Raw genomic sequence first — 20,123 nt, forward strand, 5'->3', positions numbered from 1 at the left:
AAAAAAAAAAAAAAAAAAAAAAAAACCCATCGAAAAGTGGGCAAAGGATATGAACAGACATTTGTCAAAAGAAAACATTTATGTGGCCAAAAAACATATGAAAGAAAGCTCATCATCACTGGTCATTAGAGAAATGCAAATCAAAACCACAATGAGATACCATCTCATGCCAATTAGAATGGCAATCATTAAAAAGTCAGGAAACAACAGATGTTGGAGCAGATGTGGACAAATAGGAATGCTTTTACACTGTTGGTGGGAGTGTAAATTAGTTCAACCATTGTGGAAGACAGTGTGGCAATTCCTCAAGGATCTAGAACTAGAAACACCATTTGACCCAGCAATCCCATTACTGGGTATATACCCAAAGGATTACAAATCATTCTACTCTGACACATGTACACGTATGTTTATTGCAGCACTATTCACTACAGCAAAGACTTGGTATCAACCCAAATGCCCATCAATGATAGACTGGATAAAGAAAATGTGGCAGATATACACCAGGGAATACTATGCAGCCATAAAAAAGGATGAGTTCATGTCCTTTGCAAGGACATGGATGAAGCTGGAAACCGTCATTCTCAGCGAACTGACACAGGAATAGAAAACCAAACACTTCATGTTCTCACTCATAAGTGGGAGTTGAACAATGAGAACACATGGACACAGGGAGGGGACCATCACATACCGGGGCCGGTTGCGGGGTGGGAGACTAGGGGAGGGACAGCATTAGGAGAAATAGCTACTGTAGATGATGGGCTGATGGGTGCAGCAAAACACCATGGCATGTGTATACCTAGGTAACAAACCTGCACGTTCTGCATATGTATCCCAGAACTTAAAAGTATAATAAAAAATAAAAAATTGGGCCGGGCATGTTGGCTCACACCTGTAATCCCAGCACTTTGGGAGGTTGATGTGGATCACCTGAGGTCAAAAGTTCAAGACCAGCCTGGCCAACATGGTGAAACCCCATCTCTACTAAAATACAAAAGTTAGCTGGACCTAGTGGTGGGTGCCTGTAATCCCAGCTACTCGGGAGGCTGAGGCAGGAAAATCGCTTGAACCTGGGAGGCGGAGGTTGCCATGAGCCGAGATCACGCCATTGCACTCCAGCCTGGGTGACACAGTGAGACTCCATCTCAAAAAAAAAAAAAAAATTAAAATTAAAAACCGTGATTCCATTGATACCCTTTTCTGAGGAGGCTGGAATCAACCCAATTGAAAGAATCAACTATGGAGATTGCCAGTTGTGTAGAATGAACAGTTTGTCAAGGAGAATCAACTATCTCATAGCTAGTTTGAAAGGAAGGCAGATTTAATCTTGAATGATTCACACAAATTCATAAGGCGTTAAAGGCATGAAAATAAATTTTAAAATACTTCAAAAATAAATAACAGGTGAAGGAAAAGACAGCTTCGACGTGGGAGGGCTGCAAGAGAAGCAAGGACTTCAGAGCTCAGGGCAATTTCCATTAATTCAAGGAACCTCAGGAAAGAGGCTGAGGTCATAGGGTGTTTTGTTGATCGCAGAGTTAAACATGCTGGGGGCATTTTGGAGATCATGATGAAAGAATTCGGAAGCTAAGGAAAAGGTAAATAGGGCATTATGCACCTTGTACCCGATTTACAATTCATATAGAATTCAACTCCCTGAGTTCTGCAACATGAAGGCCCGGAGGTTGTAATTGGAGGAATATGAGAATAGGCATGTTGAGGAAACTTGGCCCAAATGTAGATTAACAGAAGTAGAGACGTGAGACAAGATAGAACTATGTCTATAGGCTCACTGCAAGCTCCGCCTCCCGGGTTCACGCCATTCTCCTGCCTCAGCCTCCTGAGTAGCTGGGACTACAGGTGCCACTACGCCCGGCTAATTTTTTGTATTTTTAGTAGAGACAGGGTTTCACCGTGTTAGCCAGGATGGTCTCCATCTCCTGACCTCGTGATCCACCTGCCTCGGCCTCCCAAAGTGCTGGGATTACAGGCGTGAGCCACCGCGCCCGGCCAGGACTTTAACTTGAAGGTATCAATATTTTAGTTTGTTGATAATGCAGCTTTGGAGCCAGCATTCACGATGGCTTCCCCAAGAAGTACTAAATCTTGAGATTCTTAGTTTCTAGATATTTCGCTATTTAATCCTCTTTTCCCTCTCCCCTCTGTTACCGCCATAGTTCAGGATTTCACTTTTTTTCCCCTGGGGTTTTGCAGTCATTATTTGCTGTGCTCACCCGCACTAAACTCGTTATTTTCCCCACAATGTCAATTTACCTGGCATTTTCTACCCATGCCATGCTTTCCTACCCCCACATGCCTTTGTACTTGCTCTCTTCTCCTGCCTTGTCCTTTCTCTCCTTGTTTTTCAGGTAACAACCCATTTGATTTCTACCTTAAAGCCCATTTTGAATACCATTCTGTAAACACTTTTTTGACTACTCCCACCACTTTGATTTCACAAACATTACAATTCCTCATCTGTGTCTCTGCTACTTTGCAGAAGTGATTTGTATTGTTTCCTCAATTATACTGTAAATTCCTTGGGCCAAAAGTTATTTCTTATATATGTTTCAGTCCATAGTCTCATACACAATAAGTTCTCACTAAGAGTTTGTTGAATAAATAATGTGATGCATCAAATGACACATCCATCTCTGTGTTTTTCACCAAGGGTATCTCTAAATACGTTTCCTCTTTACTTTCTCGTTAACATCAAAGGTAGATGGTCCCTCAATTCTCTCTTAAGTTCAATCGTAAACAAAGCCCTTACTCCTAGCTTTTTTAATCCATCCAAGTGACTTCATCAGTTCTTACATTTCCTTATTTGTCTCCACACTCTCTCCTTTTCCATTTGCTTTATATTTTCTGCTGTCAAGTATATCAGGTTTCAGTTACTCATCCACAGGATCACCACCTTGACTCTATTGCTCCGTATAGATACTTCATTTGTGCCAGATCTTAAATGCGAGCTGTAAAAGCATCTGTTTGTTCTTTTTGTCCATCAGGTAATTGTCAGATTGCACATACAAACACATGTGCAGAAACAAAAACAAAAAGTACAAATCTTAAAGAAGAAAGGAAATATTTTCCTAATATTCAGTAATTTTGCAAGATTGCTATACAAAAGCTAAGCCAAATTTTAGAGATTACTATTTATTTGGGCCCATTTAACATTTAGACAAAGGCCCCCTTCCTTCTCAAGCTGCGACTAATAAGCTGTAATGAATCTTTGGTCTTCTAGTCACATATATAAAATCTAGAGAATGGAGAGTTATTAATTTTTATGAAAGACCCTTCAGAACCTGATGAAAGGTATATAGAGTCTCACCCCAGGAAAAAACATACTGTCATTTTTTAGTTAGTTCAGAGGTTCACAGGTCCTGTGAAGCCTAACCATAGATCCAGATGTAAAATCCACTCATCTAAAAAGTTAGCAGTTATTAGAAATGGTTTAAAGGTTTCCTTTTTGCTAATTTTATTTTCTAATTTTCATAAAATGAAAATTATTTGTGTTAAAAAATATACATATGTATTTTTAAAACAAGCCCATACTATATGATATGCATAAAGGATCTGGTAAAAGAAATTCATCATGTAGTGAACTTGTCAAAGACTGACAGGTTTTGAATGAGGCATGACTATAATACAAGGCACTTAGTTTTCCCATCTGTAAAATGGAGTAATTAGTATTAATCAGTCATTATGTCATATAGGTTAATACTTGCAAAATTCTAATAATTGTGATTTTTCTATTCTCTCCCTGGGTAGTCTCTCTGTCATTTAGGTTGTAATTTTCTTCCCTAGTCTTGAAGCAGATACAATGCCACAGCTGTTTCTTCAGCTATTTTGTTTTCTGTGAACAAACACCTGCTTAGAATGTACCTAAGGAGTTATTTCTTTGTTTTTTGATAATTAAAGCACTGCTATAGTGATGGCCAAACATCTGGATTCACTTTTAAAGACTTTGTTGTGTTTTTCTGGTTCCTGGGAGACTCATGAAGTATAACGCATTAGACGGAAATGTGGTGATGTGCTTCATTTTGCAACAGCAGTTTTATTCTCGCTTTGTTATTTCCCCACTGCAATGAGAGACAGCTGCCACTCTGCTGTTGCTGCTAAGAGATCAGGGGAGCTGAGTTGAGCTCTAGAAATTTAATATGCCATATAATGCCTGATTCATTTTGATTCTAGCTTTGACTTGAAAAACTCACTTGGGACTGCTATAAAGAATCAATATTGGCCTGCCGCCACAGTGGCTCATGTCTGTAATCCCAGCACTTTGGGGGGCTGAGGTAGGCGAATCATTTGGGGCCAGGAGTTCAAGATCAGCTTGGCCTACATGGTGAAACCCCATCTCTACTAAAAATACAAAAATTAGCTGGGCATGGTGGTGCATTCCTGTAATCCCAGCTATTCAGGAGCCTGAGGCAGGAGGATTGCTTGAACCCGAGAGGTGGAGGTTGCAGTGAGCTGAGATTGCACCACTGCACTCCAGCCTGGTGAGAGAGAGAGGGTGTATAAAAAAGAAAAACAAAAACAAAAGAATCAATATCCAGAGATTGAAAATTTGTATAAATTTGTGTTTGTATAAACTAGTTTTAAGATAATTCCTTTTGGAGGACAAAAAAAAGTCTAAGGTCTCCAACTATTTCCAACATTAATAGAGAAACTTGGCAAAAATATCCCAATATTATGTATAATCTCCTTAAAAGATACAGTCTTCAATTTCTGCTATATAATAATAGTTCACTAAACTTTTCTAGAGTTTGTTTTCCAGCATTATGCACCTTTGTTTACAGTGATTATAAATCACATCATTACTGTCTCCACCTTAATATTCTTCTTAGCCTGTTACAGGTAACAATTCTTCAAAGGAAGAAATATGTTGTCAGTCAGGGTTCACAGTTGTAAGTAATAGAAGCTAATTTTGGCTGAGTGAGTAGAAAAGAAGTTTGCTAAAAGGAGATGGGAGGACTCAGAGAATCAATGGGAGGCTAGAGGAATAGGCATGGAATTAGGCTTCCAGAAACAATGCTTAAACTATACCATAAAACTGGTCCAATGACATAGTCACTGCCACAACTTATTATTGCCCTACCAAACACTAAATGTAACTGCTGCCACTCCCACTGCCCAGCAAGGCCACTACTGCACTAGTTGTGGCCTTGCAAGCACTGCCATCCCAAATGTCATATGCCTTTATCAGCAAATTGTTTTCAAAGCAGAATCTTCCCTTTCTTAAGCTGCTAACTTCCAAATCCGTCTTCTGCAGGTGTGCTGGCCCTAGCTTTGAGAGTCTGGAAAAATTTTCAGAGCTTACCTTGGGGAAGCACCACTTATATTAAGATTAGAAATTCCCTAAACATAGCAAATATATTCAAAACATCCCGAGCTACCAGAAAATATGAAAATGTTTACTGCAGGGGAAAATCAATTTTAGTTAAGAGTATATGCTAAGTGCCAGATGCTTTAAATCACATTACTTAATGCTCACAAAAATAGATACTTAGCTCTATTTTAGTGAAGGGAAAGCTGGGGCTCAGAAAGGATGTTACTAGGCCTGAATTGTCTTGTTGGTAAAATGGAGAACACAGATTCACGCCAGGTTTTTATCCTTCCGAATTCTTCATTTTATTTTATTTTTATTTTTATTTATTTATTTATGTTTTGAGACAGAGTCTGTCTCTGTTGCCCAGGCTGGAGTGCAGTGGCGCGGCCTTGGCTCATGCAAGCTCTGCCTCCTGGGTTCACGCCATTCTCCTGCCTCAGCTTCCCGAGTAGCTGCGACTATAGATGCCTGCCACCACGCCTGGCTAATTTTTTGCATTATTTGTAGAGACGAGGTTTCACCGTGTTAGCCAGGATAGTCTCGATCTCCTGACCTCGTGATCCACCTGCCTTGGCCTCCCAAAGTGCTGGGATTACAGGTGTGAGCCACCATGCCTGGCCCATTTTATTTTTTTACAGCAGAACTCTAATTTCCACTTCCCAGCTTCTAATGTACATGTAAGCAGTGGTGTACAAAGTTGTGGGGCTGAGGGGACAGTAAAACCATCAGCTTTGGGAGCAGGCAACCAAAGATGCCTTATGTGGGAGAAAATTTAAAAACCAATAGATCTGCTTTTCCATGATAATCATCATGTGATATCAATTCTAAACAATGTCAGCAATAAAATATTCCTTCTTGCTGAGGTGAACTGTTCCCCACTCCTTGGTAACCAGTACATACAGGAAGCCGCCAAGTTAATTTTCAAGACTTTTCCAAAGAGAAGTTTGTTTAGAACTTGTAATAAAGGTGCCATAAACAGTCTTATGTTCCTAGAGTAGACCATAAAGAAGCCATTTAATACATGATGTACTAAGTACCTATCTTTTAACATTGTTTCTAAGAATAAATGAATTCCAATTTTCATTTTGGAAACACATCTCTCCCAATTTTGGCAGTGTAAGAAGGGGTTGTTTATCTTCTAGTAGCATCAGACCCTCTGGTAATATGACAGAACCTCCTGGGAAAGCTCCTTTGGCAGTAGAGGCTCTCTTGGCAAGACGGCTGTTGCAGATGAGGAGAAAGAAGATGGGTCTTGGTAATTTATACAGTAGAAGAGGAAAGGGCACCTCTTTAAACTGGCAAGGAAAGTAACTGTTTAGGTTAATAGGTTCAGAGAGTTTGAGATCTTGAAACATTACTTTGCACTACCACCAAATTATATGTTGAATTCATTCATAAATAGGGAAACTTGGCTGGGCACAGTGGCTCATGCCTGTAATCCCAGCACTTTTTCAGGCTGAGGTGGGAGGATCGCTTGAGCCCAGGAGTTCAAAACCAGTCTGGACAACATAACAAGATCCTGACTCTACAAAAATAATAATAATAATTTTTAAAAATTAAAAAAATAGGGCAAAGCTGGATCAATTTTTTAGTGAGACTGGAAAACTAATGATGTTAAATTTAACCTTCAGAGTTTCCAGGTATCCCTGTCATTTGTGTAAAGAAAATTACTGTCGTTCTTATGTATTTTTATATATATTTTTTCAAATGTAAATCGGTGATTTGGAAAGATTAACTGACTTGTACTGTACATATAGTGGAGTCTAGTGTTACAGAAATTGAAAAACTATATTGCATATACACAAAAAGCTATTAAATGGAAGGCAGAAATATATGTGGCATATTGCACAAAAATGACTGCTTACTAATTAATAAATTAATAAAAAACAGAAAACTTTTGTAGTATTAGTGAGGATTCTTCAAAGAAACAGAACAAATAAGGTACATTTATATCCATGTGCAAACACACACACACACAGAAAAAGAGAAAGGGTGACACAGAGAGACAGAGTGATATTTTATCTACTTATGTATTGGAGACAGGGTTTCACTCTGTCTCCCAGAGTGGAGTGCAGTGGCTCAACCATAGTTTACTGCAACCTCAAATTCCTGGGCTGAAGTGATCGAACTGCCTCAACCTCCAGAGTAGCTAGGATGACAGGCATGTGCCACCATGCTCAGCTAATTTTTGTACTCTTTTTGCAGAGACGAAGTATTGCTATGTATGTTGCTCAGGCTGGTCTCCAACTCCTGGCCTGAAGTGATTGTCCTGCCTCAGCCTTCTGAGTCACTGAGGTATTTATAAGGAACTGAGAAAATTCACAAGTATGGAGGTTAAGAAATTCCAAGATCTGTAGTTGGCAAACTTGAGATCCAGGAGATCTGATGGTATATTTCCAGTCTAAGTATGGAGATCTGTAAATCAGTATTGCCAGTGGTCTGAATTCCAGTACAAATCCAAAGGCAGGATGTTCCAGCTCAAAGACAAAGGCAGAGAAAGCAAATTCTCCCTTACTCAGCTTTTTGTTCTAATCAGGCCTTCTATCGATTGGATGAGCCCCACCCACATAAAAAGGGCAATCTATTTTACTCGGTGTACTAATACAAATGTTAATCTCATCCCAAGACACCCTCACAGGCACATCCAGAATAATATTTAACCAAGCAGGTGGGCACCCTGTGGCCCTCTCAATTTGACACATACAATTAACCATTATGCCTTTAAAAAGGCCTGTATTTCAATATGTTATAGAAATTCAATGGAATATATAGAACTTTCTTACTATAGAACATTTAATAGAACAACTGACCTTGAAGTATACAGAGTATATAAGACACGATGCCTTTGATTGCTTTAAAATTCTAAAGAGAGAAAAACTAACAAAAGAATAAAAAGAAAAAAATGAAGCAAGTGAGGCAAATGTGACTAATGCCTTAAAAGTGTTGAACCTGGGGTGATGGGTATAAGAGAAAGTTATTATACCATTCTCTACTTTTGTGTTTGAATTTTCATAATGAAAAAATTTAAAATACACACTTGCCTTGTGTCCTGAATATGCTCTTCCTATTGTTTTCCCTTAACTACTAGCACAGACTTTGATAATCACACAAATCATAATTTGCATATTATCTTTGATTCCTCTTTTTCATATACAAGAAGTCACTAAGTCTTATAGATTCTATTCCTAAATAACTGTCATATATGTCCCCTCTTCTTGGCCTAACACTATTTAACCTAGACTACTGTAATATCTTGCTATTTGGTCTTACTTCCTGTTATTATTCCAGCTAATTGCAATCTATTATCCACAAAGCTGTTAGAACAACTATCTAAGCATGAATGAGATCACGAAATTTCCTTTCTTAAAACCTTATGATTTTTATGTCCTTCAGGATAACAATGCAAACTCCTCTGCAGAACTGACACATTTCTTAAAGATATGACACCTCCTTACATCTTCAGCTTCATCCTTTGCCATTCTTTACCTCAAGCACTATAGTATTCCAAACTACTTGTACTCCAAATGTGTAATGCCCTCTTAGATCTTTCTGTTACTGCGTATGTTGTTGACTCAGCTGCCTAACTCCAATTCATTCTCCTCTGGTGAGTCTTCCCTCTTTCCCACACTCAAATCGTATTATGTGCTCTGTACTTTATGATCTGTCCCACAGTACCAGAGGGTACCTCCATATTAAACTTAAATTATAGAAAAGTAATTGCTTTCTGGTCTGACTTTTCCTATTAGATGGTTGACTTTCATAAGGCAGTGACTATGTCTTTTATCTCTGCAACCCTTGCACCTAGTATAGTTTTTGGTATAAATATTATGTACTCAAATAAAAAAAAAATGCCAGGTTTTATATAGTGTACGTGTTGAGGAGGTGAAAATATAGTAGTGACAAATCAATTTCATATTACTAAAACATAAGGCACAAGTTGTGCCACAAAATAAGTTAAAATGAAATTATTTATGATTTTCAGGAAGGAACGCTCAATTCTAGTTTTAGGGTGGGATGGGGGTACAGAATTGAGAAAGTTTGAGGGAGATGGCAATTGGGATGACTCTGACAAAAAGAGTTTTAATACTTGGAGAGGCAATACCTAAGGAATACGTTCAGTAACAGTACTGACATAGTAAAACTGAGGGTGTAATACAAGATGATAGTGTAGTCCCACTGAGCATGTAACAGAGTATTGGAAAAAGCTAGAGAAGGAGGTTAGGCTTTAAATGCTGGCTAAGGAGGAAGTATGTAATTTAGAAAGCAACTATAGTGTCATTAAAGGCAGTTACTAGCAGAAGACAAAATACTAGAGCAACTATGCTAGTCCCATTAAGGAATAACAAGGTCATCTTTGATAGGTAGTATGGTATAGACAGGCAGAGAGACTGGGTTTCAAGTGCTGGTTCTGTCACTTATTAGTGGTATGATCTTGAACATGTTACTTTACTTTGCTAAATCTTATTTTCCTCATTTATTTCAGAATAACTTTGTGATTAAATTTATATAAAGAGATTAGCATGGTGCTTGAATTAATCAGTGATATTTCTGCTGCAACTGATAAAAATTCAACTCAAATGAGCATAAGCAAATAAGGGAAACTGTTAAAAGACTACTGACTAGATCAATGAAACAGAATAGAAAGCCCAGAAATAGACCCACTCAAATATAGTCAACTAATCTTTGACAAAGGAGCAAGGGCAATATAATGGAGCAAAGATAGTTCAACAAATGGTGCTGAAACAACTGTCCATCCACATGCAAAATAAAAAATAAATGTAGACACAAATTTCACATCTTTCATAAAAACTAGCTCAAAATTATCACAGATCTAAACGTAAAATGAAAAGCTATAAAAGTTCCAGTAGACAACAGAAAAATCTAGGTGACTTTGGGTTTGGTGATGTCTTTTTGAATACATTACTTAAAGCACAATCTATAAAAGAAAACACTGATAGTTGGACTTCCTTAAAATTAAAACTTCTGCTTTGTGAAATTCACTGTTAAGAGAATAAAAAGGGCTAAGCATGGTGGCTCACGTCTGTAATCCCAGCACTCTGGGGAGCTGAGGTGGGAGGATTGCTTGGGTCCAGTTCAAGACCAGCCTGGGCAACAAAGTGAGAACTGGTCATAGAGACAGAGAGAGATAGAGATAGAGACAGAGATATATATAGAGAGAGAGAGAGAAAGAGAGAGACAGAGAGAGAGAGAGAGAGAAAGAAGACAAGCTACAGATTAGAAAAAAATCTTTGCAAAACAAGTATCTGATAAAGGCCTGATATCCAAAATGATTAAAGAACTTTTAAAAGCTAAGCAGTGAGAAAACAAACAGCCCAATTAACAAATAAACAAAAGATTTAAGCAGACACCTCACCAAAGAAAATATTCACATGGAAATAAGCATATAAAAAGACACTCAATATTATACATCATCAGAGAATTACAAAATAAAACAATGAGTTATTATCACACACCTATTAGAATGGCCCAAATCCAAAACATTCACAACACCAAAAGTTGGTGAGGATGTAGAGCAACAGAATCTTTCATTTAAAGATGGTAAGAATGCAAAATGGTATAGCCACTTTGGAAGAGAGTTTGACAGTTTTTCAGAAAACTAAACATACTTTTACCATTCAATCCAGCAGTTGCACTTTTTGGTATTTACCCAGATGACCTAAAAACTTATGTCCAAGCAAAAGTCTGCACACCAAATGTTTATAACAGCTTTACTCATAATTGCTGAAAACTTGGAGGCAACCAAGATACCCTCCAATAAGTGAATGAATACATTAACTCTGATTCATAAATTCAATGGAATACTATTCAGCAATAAAAAAATGAGCTATCATGCCAAAAAGGTATGAAGGAAACTTAAATGCATATTGCTAAGTGAAAGAAGCCAATCTGAAAAGGCTGGCTACTACCTAATTCTACCTGTGTGACATACTGGAGAAAGTAAACTATGGAGACAGTGAAAAGATCAGAGATCTCCAAAGGAGCAATGACTAGGTGGAACACAGGGGATATTTAGCATGGTGAAACTATTCAGTATGATACTGTAATGGTGGATTCATGGCAGTACACATTTGTCAAAATCCATAGAATATAAATATTAGGTGGTGCAAAAGTCTTTGCCATTTTAATGGCACCAACCTAATACAAACAGTGAGCCTTAATGTAAATCTGCCTGCCTCAGCCTCCCAAAGTGTTGGGATTACAGGCGTGAGCCACTGCTTCCAGCTTTCCTGGTCCCTGTTTTAGATGGAGTTTCACTCTGTCACCTAGGCTAGAGTGCAGTGGCTCGATCTCAGCTCACTGCAACCTCCAGCCCCCAGGCCTACTTCAGCCTCCCGAGTAGCTAGGACCACAGATATGTGCCACCATGCCTGACTAATTTTTAAATTATTTTGGTAGAGACGTGATTTCACAATGTTGCCCAGCCTGGTCTTGAACTCCTGAGCTCAAGCAATCTGCCCGCCTCAGCATCCCAAAGTGCTGGGATTACAGGAGTGAGCCACCACACCCGGCTTACAAGCTCTTTTTGAGGATTTTCTTTTTTTCTTTCTTTTTTTGGTCTATGGCTAGGGGCATTTCTGAGGTGCTGGCTTCTTCAGCTCCAATTCTGCAATATATGACACAAAAAGAATACCCAAGGTATTACCACCATTTTGTTCCTTGAGTCCTGAGGTCCCTAGTTGGTCTGCTTTCTCCTTTCTACCTTTCAGAGTCTTCTTCAGTTTGTTTCATAAATCATGTCCAGGGTTTTTAGCTGTACTTATTAGGAGGAATACAGAAATTCCTATTTATTCCATCTTCTCAGAAGCATTTTATGAACTTCTCTATTTCACTAAAGAGTTCAGTAAGAATGCTGATGGTATCAGCTCCTAGTTGTGTATGAAAAGATACAGAATGAAAGAGACAAGAGTTAAAAATGGCCAGTAGTCAAACCAAATATAAAGAGAGTATAGAGGGCCCAGGAATTCTTATATTGGGAAATAAAACTTTCTATCTCCAGTTTCTCCAATTAAAATATAGCCTGGTAGCCACAGATATAGATAAGATCAAGAGTATAAATATAAGATCCTTCACATAGGTCTTTGAAAGAACTAAAGTAATAACCATTAGACCTTATCAGCAGGGCAGAGGGGTTTTGGAATTTTAAGGTCATGGTCTCACAGAAACCTCTTCCCAAAGTAAAAATCTCTATACAGAGAGGCATGTTTTATTATTATTATTTGTTTAAGAATTGGGATCTCACTATGTTGCCCATTACTGATCAGCACGGGAGTTGTGACCTGCTGTTTCTGACCTGGGTTGGTTTACCCCTCCTTAGGCAATCTGGTGGTCCTCTGCTCCTTGGAGGTTACCATATTGATGCTGAAGCTAGTGCAGACACAAAATTGGTATAGTGCATTACAGCCCAGAACTCTTGAACTCAAGTGATCCTCCTGCATCAGCATTCAGAGCAGCTGGGACCATAGGCACACACCACCATGTCTGGTGAGAGGCATGTCTTAAAAACAATTGTGGAGGCTGGGCACAGTGGCTCATGCCTGTAATCCCAGCACATTGGGAGGCTAAAGTGGGCGGGTCGCTTGAGCCCAGGAGTTTGAGACCAGCCCAGGCAACAGTGGGAGACTCTGTCTTTACAAAAAAATTAAAAAATTAGCTGAACGTGGTGCGTGCCTGTGGTCCTAGCTATTTGGGAGGCTGAGGTGGGAGGATTGCTTGAGCCTTGCAGGTCAAAGCTGCAATAAGCCATGATTGTGCTACTGCACTCCAACCTTGGCAAAAAAAAGTGAGACCCTGTCTTAAAAAAAAAAAAAAAAACCCAAACCAAAAAAACAATTATGATTGTGAGCTTTGGAGCATGGCATAGACTATAATCAAATTGTATAGGAAACACACAATTTTTAAGTAAATTTTATAGGTAAAAAAGCTATTAGCATGCCCTTAAAAGGGCTGAGAGTATTCGAACATGCAAAAAGACCTCTGGATCCCTAATTTGCCATTGGCAGAAAGCAGGTTAAGAAAGTTAGTCAGCTGCCAACATGAGCTACTTAAAATGTATCCAAAGGATAATGGAGAAGAAAAGGTGTCTCATAGTATATTGCTCAGAATCTAGAGCCAAAACTCATTGAACACAATGGAATACAGAGTCACTCCCAGAGACCTAAGTTGGGCCCCACTCAAGGAATATTCCCTTTCCCAGGGACAGAGGGATCTGAGAACATGTGTCTAGATGAATTTCAGAACAGCTCGGAAACAAGGACTGAAGTGTGCTAACTTTCCTCTTTTTGAATGGAAGTATTATGTGACTTTCCACTCCTTATTTCACCACTAAATATTGAGTGTGTGAGGGACAGGTAACCTTTTTCACCTTACAGTGCATATCAGGAGGTTCTGCCACATTGGTACCTGATATAGAACATGAAATTCTGAAGTATGAAACCATGATTGGATGAGAATTAGGGTGTCTTGGGGTAGGAGTGAATGTATTTGTATGTGAGTATATGGGAAAAAAGACTTATCTTCTCATCATTCACCAGATTCATGGCTGAGGCCCCTATAACAAAAGAAAGATTAATAGGAGAAAAGCATTCAAATTTCTTTAATATAAGTTTAACACGACACAGAAGCTTTCAGAAATGCAGACTCAAATAAACAGGGAAATTTGTATATTTTTATGCTATGTTTGATGAAGAAGTGGATAGCTGAGACGTATGGACAAAGGTGGTGTGATCTAATGGTAATAAACTGGGGGGAACTTAGCAAGGTTTGTTTGTTCAGATCCTTCTCCTGTGACCCTGTGCCTTCGGAGATAAGGATGTTCCTTTCCTCCGAAAACAAGAAAGGAACCTCTGACACAAAGGTCATATGATCTACTTCAGGGGAAGGTCAGGAAATTAAGTTTTATGGCTGCTCCAGGAAAGAAAAATGAGAGGAAGATGAGAGTGACCTTCCTGCTTCTGCTGTTTTCTCAAATGCCACAATACCATATTTTGGAGTAGGAAGAGGGATCATGAGGAGGGATGTGAATAATTGTGGCCAGAGAGTGGACTGTGGTAGATTATAAAAATGGCCACAATTCTTCAACCCTGTCTATATCTATGTCCTATGCAATGTGACTTTGCAGTTTTTCCCATTAAGAGGTGGAATCTATTTCTTCACTCATTGAATTGAGCTGGACTTATTTCTTGCTCTGGTTAATAGAATGCAGCAGCTGGATAACATGCAAGTTCTAAGTCTTGGCTTCACTTTTGCTCATTCTCCTAGGCACCACCATCATGAAAATAAGCAAGCCCAGACTACTCTTCTGGATAATAAGTGATACATAGTCTAGTCACCTTTGTTGCCTTAGCTAATAGCTAGCCAGTCACCAGACATGCAAGTGAAGCTATAATAAATAATCCAGCCCCTAACCTTTCTGTCAGCTGAACACAGGGATTAGCCAAGTTCAGCTGATACTGGGCCAGATCAGCAGAACTGCCCAGCTGACTAACAGGTTCATGAGCAATGATAAGTACTATTTTTTTATGCTACTGAATTTGAGATTGGTTTGTTATATATACAGCATTATTATGACAATAAATAACAAGACATATATGGAGTACTGAAGTAGCTGTCCAACTGGCTTCCCTTGACTGCATTTTTGCCTCCTTCAATTTCTTCTCCATACTGCTGTAACAGTGATCTTTCTAAAGTACAGACCTTATCATGAGTTTCCCTATTTAAAATTCTTCAGTGGCTCCCCAGGTTTTTCAAGATAAAGGTTATGTTTTAGTCTCATACAGTTTTTTAACCTTTAAGCTCTGTTGGACTTGACAATAATCTAGTCTTAGCTAAGCCTTCTTTCTTTCTTTCCCCTCCCACCCTCCTTCTCTCCTTCCCTCTTTCTTTCTCTCTCTCTCTTTCTCTTTCTTTCTTTCTTCCTACAGAGGCTCTCTCATCACCCAGACTAGAGTGCAATGGCACGATCTCAGCTCACAGCAACCTCTGCCTCCTGGGTTCAAGTGATTCTCCTGCCTCAGCCTCCCGAGTAGCTGGGACTACAGGAACGTGCCACCATACCCGGCTAATTTTTGTTTGTATTTTTAGTAGAGATGGGGTTTCACCATGTTGGTCAGGCTGGTCTTGAACTCCTGACCTTGTGATCCACCCGCCTCGGCCTCCCAAAGTGCTGGGATTACAGGCATGAGCCACCGCACTCGACTGTACCTTATTTTTTATTCACCTTGTGCTGAAGTTCAAAGTTCTCTGAATTCTGATGGGTCTAGCGTGAGCTTGGGTATGGTTGTTTTAAAATGTCTACAAGAGTTTGGATACTCCTCCCCTCGAGAGGTAGAGCCTTTTCAAAAGGTGGAAGGTAATTCTCCTCCCCTTAAGTGGACTTAGTGACCAGGTTTTAATTAGTTCCTCTTCTCGTCAGCCCTATGTAATCACTAATCTAACTTCTGAATCTATAGATACTCAATTTTTAGAGCACTCATAAAAATGAACTCATATAATATGTAGTCTTTTGTGACTAGCTTCTTTCACTTAGCATGTTTTCATAATTCATCCATGTTGTAGCTTAGATCAGTATTTAATTACTTAAAAAAAATAAAGGCAGTGTCTCACTATGTTGCCCAGGCTGGTCTTGAACTCCTGGGCTCAAGCAATCCTCCTGCCTCAGCCTCCCAAAGTGTTGGTATTATAGGAATGAGCCACTGTGCCCAGGCTAATTCCTTTTTGTTATTATTGATTAATATTTTGTTATTCAACAAATCAATATATTATATGAATATATGACATTTTTTATTCATTTATCAGTTAATACACATTTGTGTTGTTTTTACTTTTTGGCTATTACAAATAGTACTGCTATAAACATCTGTGAACAAGTTGCTGTGTGGTTATATATTTTCATTTCTGTTGAATATATACCAAAGAGTAGAATTGCTGGGTCACATGATAAATCTACATTTAACATTTTGAAAACTATCAAACTGTTTTCTAAAGCCACTACACCATTCTTATGAGCAATGCATGAATACCCAACTTTTTGTTGACATTTTTTATTATCTGTCTTTTTACTGTGACCATCCTGGTGGATATAATGTGGTATCTTTTAGGGTTTTGATTCGCATTTCCCTAGTGGCTAATGGTGTTGAGTATCTTCTCATGTGCTTATTGTTTATTTGTGTATCTTCTCTGAAATGTCTATTCAGATCCTTTACCCATTAAAAAAAATTGGGTTTTCTTTTTATTACTGAGTAGTAAGAATGGATTTTATATTTTGGATATAAATCCTTTAACCAATGGTATAGTTTGGAGGTTTGTCCCCTCTGAATCTCATGTTGAGATGTGATCCCCAATGCTGGAGGCAGGATCTAATGGAAGGTGTTTGGGTCATGGGGGCAAATCTCTAGCCAATGGCTTGATGCTTTCCCTATGGTAATGAGTGGTTGTAGGCTCACATGAGATGTGGTTGTTAAAAAGAGCCTAGGATCTCCTCCCTTCTCTCTTGCTACCTCTCTTGCCATGTGACATGCCAGCTCCTTTCCTCTTCTGCCATGGGTAAAATCTTCCTGAGGCCTCACCAGAAGCAGACGATGGTGCCATGCTTCTTTTATAGCCTGCGGAACACTGTGAGCCAAATAAACCTCCTCCGTTTTTTTAATAAATTACCCAATTTCTGGTATTCCTTTAGAGCAATATAAAATGGACTAACACAACCAATATGTTATATCCAAATATTTTCTCTCCTTCTGTGGGTTGTCTTTTCATTTTCTATTGGTGTCCTTTGAAGCACTAAACTTTTTCTAATTAGATAAAAGTCTGATATGCCCCCCCCCTTTTTTTTTTACTCTTGTGTTTTGGTGCCATATATGAGAATATGAGATCAAAATTCCAACTGCCTCTTTTGCAAAAATGTTTAAGCTGACCCTAAGATGTATATGGAAATGCAAGGAACCCAGAATAGCCAAAACAATCTTGAAAAAAAATGATCAAAGTTGGAGGGCTCATATTTCCCCATTTCAGTACTTACTACAGAGCTACAATAATCAAGACAGTGCATATTGGTATGAGGATAGGCATGTAAAACAGTAAAATAGGATTGAGAGTCTAGAAATAGACCTTAAATTTACGGTCAAATGTTTTTCAACAAAGGTGCCAAGATAATTCAATGGGGAAAAGAAAAAGCCTTTTAACAAGTGGTACAGGGTCAACTGGACAGACACATGCAAAAAAAAAAAAAAAAAAACAATGAAGTTGGACCCCTTCTTTGAAGCATTCAAAACTCAAAAGGGGTGTAGAACTAAATATATGAGCTAAAACTATAAAATTTTAGAAGAAAAAGATAGGAGTAAATCTTCATGACTTTAACCAAAGCCTTCTTGACATGCAGTGATTTGCATTTTGAGGAAGTAGGTCTCTAATAAATTATATACCACAGGAACAGTGTACATGGTGTTGCTTAGCTGGTGAAACTAGCCAAAGAATAAGCTTTCAAATCCCCAAATGCTCCATTCTCTAATTTTTATTTTATTGAGCATTATGGGAGCCAAATTATATGCTAGAGTGGCACACCTCATATGAAGCCGGTTCCTCTCAGGGCCCAGTTTTGGCAAAGAAGCTTATTAAAACACAAAAAAATACCTGTTCAAAACCAAGAATAATTTTTTAAAAGTAAAACTTTTTTAATCTCTTAAAGTACATCAAATGTGATCCAATTAAAATCTCACAGAACTTCTTAAAATCATTTCCACATTCTTTTCCCTCTCAATTGCTCACAGAAAGCCACATTTAAGGGATATTTTGCCTTTTTTTTTTTTTTTTTTTTTTTTTTTTAAGACAGACTCTCCACAGGATGGAGTGCAGTGGAGCAATTTCGGCTCACTGCAACCTCCGCCTCCCAGGTTCAAGTGATTCTCCTGCCTCAGCCTCCTGAGTAGCTGGGATTACAGGTGTCCACCACCATGTCCGGCTAATTTTTGTTTGTTTAGTAGAGATGGGGTTTCACCATGTTCACCAGGCTGGTCTCAAACTCCTGACCTCAAGTGATCTGCCTGCCTCGGCCTCCCAAAGTACTGAGATTACAGGTATGAGCCACTATGCCCGGTCTTTTCTGTCTTGTCTTTTTCTTCCCCCCATCTCCTGCCTTTCTGTATCCAGTCATTTCACCTTTTAGTACAGAAGTTGCACATTTGTGGCCCATAGGCCAAATATGGTCTATATGTGCACTTAATAGTGTTTTGCAAGCAAATTTAATTAGTTGTCAACATTTACAAGTTGGCAAATGAAACATAAAAATCTGTATCTGATTTGTGTCGAGAAATCTCTTAACAAGTTTGAAGGTTTGGCAAAATGTTGCCTTCATTTTACAACTGGCTAGCAGTGAATAGTGACTGCCTTCTTCAAATATGACATCTCTCTAGTTTGCCAGGGTTTACATTCCCTATTGTTTACTTGTGGCCAATTTTACTATTTATAATATAGACCTGGCCCCTGTAGATATTGGAGTTTGTGCCTTTTAATGCTGTCCTTTCCATTGTAAATTAGTCTTTCTCAGATTCCTTCCAATTTTGCAACTTTTCTATTATATTGAATAGCATTAAAAAGGGAGAGCTCAGCAGGATCCCTTGAGAACTCTCAAGAGTCCAGAGGTGAGCTATAGCCTTTTGGACACTATTAGCATTAATCTAATCCCTGTGCAGAACCCTTATCAGTTAGAGAAGAGAAAACTCACACAACTGATTAGAATAACTTTGTATATGTAAGACCTCTTTCTGGGATGGAAAACCAGCTCTGAGAAAAGGGAGAATGCTGGGCCATCTGTGCCAGTGTTGTTAGAAAAGTAGTGATTTACAAAATTGGTCTCCTAGAAGAAGACAGAAGGGATGGAGACAGAAAATAGATATTACAGTAATATCAAGGGGATCTGTGAGAAGGAATTGCAGCGGCAATGACTTGCCATAAATGACATACATACCTCAGTGAATCAGTTGAGAGCTGTTACTTTCTCTGGAGGTGTCTCCTATAGGGCTGTACAAATCCCTTGACTGTAGGGAAACATTTGTGCTTACTTTAGTCTGTTTCTTTACTCTTTAAATCCTTACTTGTATTTCTTAAAGACCTTAATTATTTTAGCAATACTGAGACAACTCTGTAGTATTTAATATTTGCTACAATTTTCCTTCTAAAACACATTCTCCATTCTCTTCAATAAGAATAGATTTCATTAAGGCAGGGCATGGTGGCTCCTGCCTGTAATCCCAGCACTTTGGGAGGCCAAGGTGGGTAGATCACCTGAAGTCAGGAGTTCGCAACCAGCATGGTCAACGTGGAGAAACCCTGTCTCTACTAAAAAAATACAAAAATTAGCCGGGCGTGGTGGCACACGCCTGTGATCTCAGCTACTAGGGAGGCTGAGGCAGGAGAATCACTTGAATCTGGGGGGTGGAGATCGCAGTGAGCCGAGATTGTGCCACTGCACTGCAGCCTGGGCGACAAAGCAAGACCTTGTCTCAAAAAAATAAAATAAAATAAAATAGATTTCATTAAAAGGTCAAGCTAAAAACAAGACCACAAATCAAAAGCTGCATTTACAATTCATGTACATGTTTGGACTTTTAGATAACATTTCAGCAATCCTCTATCTAACAATGGAAAGTAACATGTATGCAATTGGCAAAACAGAGTGAAGTCAGGTTGCCTAAATGTCATTATACACTAATTATTGTATAATTAATCTCTACTTGTTTTTAACCAGTTATTTTAGAAAGCAGTAGATCTCCTTAGTAATTAG

The 20,123-nt window shown here is 38.7% G+C and overlaps 1 protein-coding gene across 7 annotated transcripts in view; it reads right to left on the reverse strand.

Annotated features, from left to right (window-relative positions):
- Positions 1-20,123, reverse strand: part of TYW5 (tRNA-yW synthesizing protein 5) — a 97,793-nt gene that overhangs the window by 35,336 nt on the left and 42,334 nt on the right. For all 7 annotated transcript variants that reach the window (XR_001882725.1, XR_001882726.1, XR_001882721.1 and 4 more), the window contains exon 10: positions 19,308-19,377. The gene's annotated coding sequence lies outside the window, so the exon portion shown is untranslated. The remainder of the gene's footprint in view (positions 1-19,307; positions 19,378-20,123) is intronic.

This window comes from Rhinopithecus bieti, unplaced genomic scaffold, assembly GCF_001698545.2.
Source record: "Rhinopithecus bieti isolate Rb0 unplaced genomic scaffold, ASM169854v2 scaffold_48089, whole genome shotgun sequence".
Classification (NCBI taxonomy): Eukaryota; Metazoa; Chordata; class Mammalia; order Primates; family Cercopithecidae; genus Rhinopithecus; species Rhinopithecus bieti.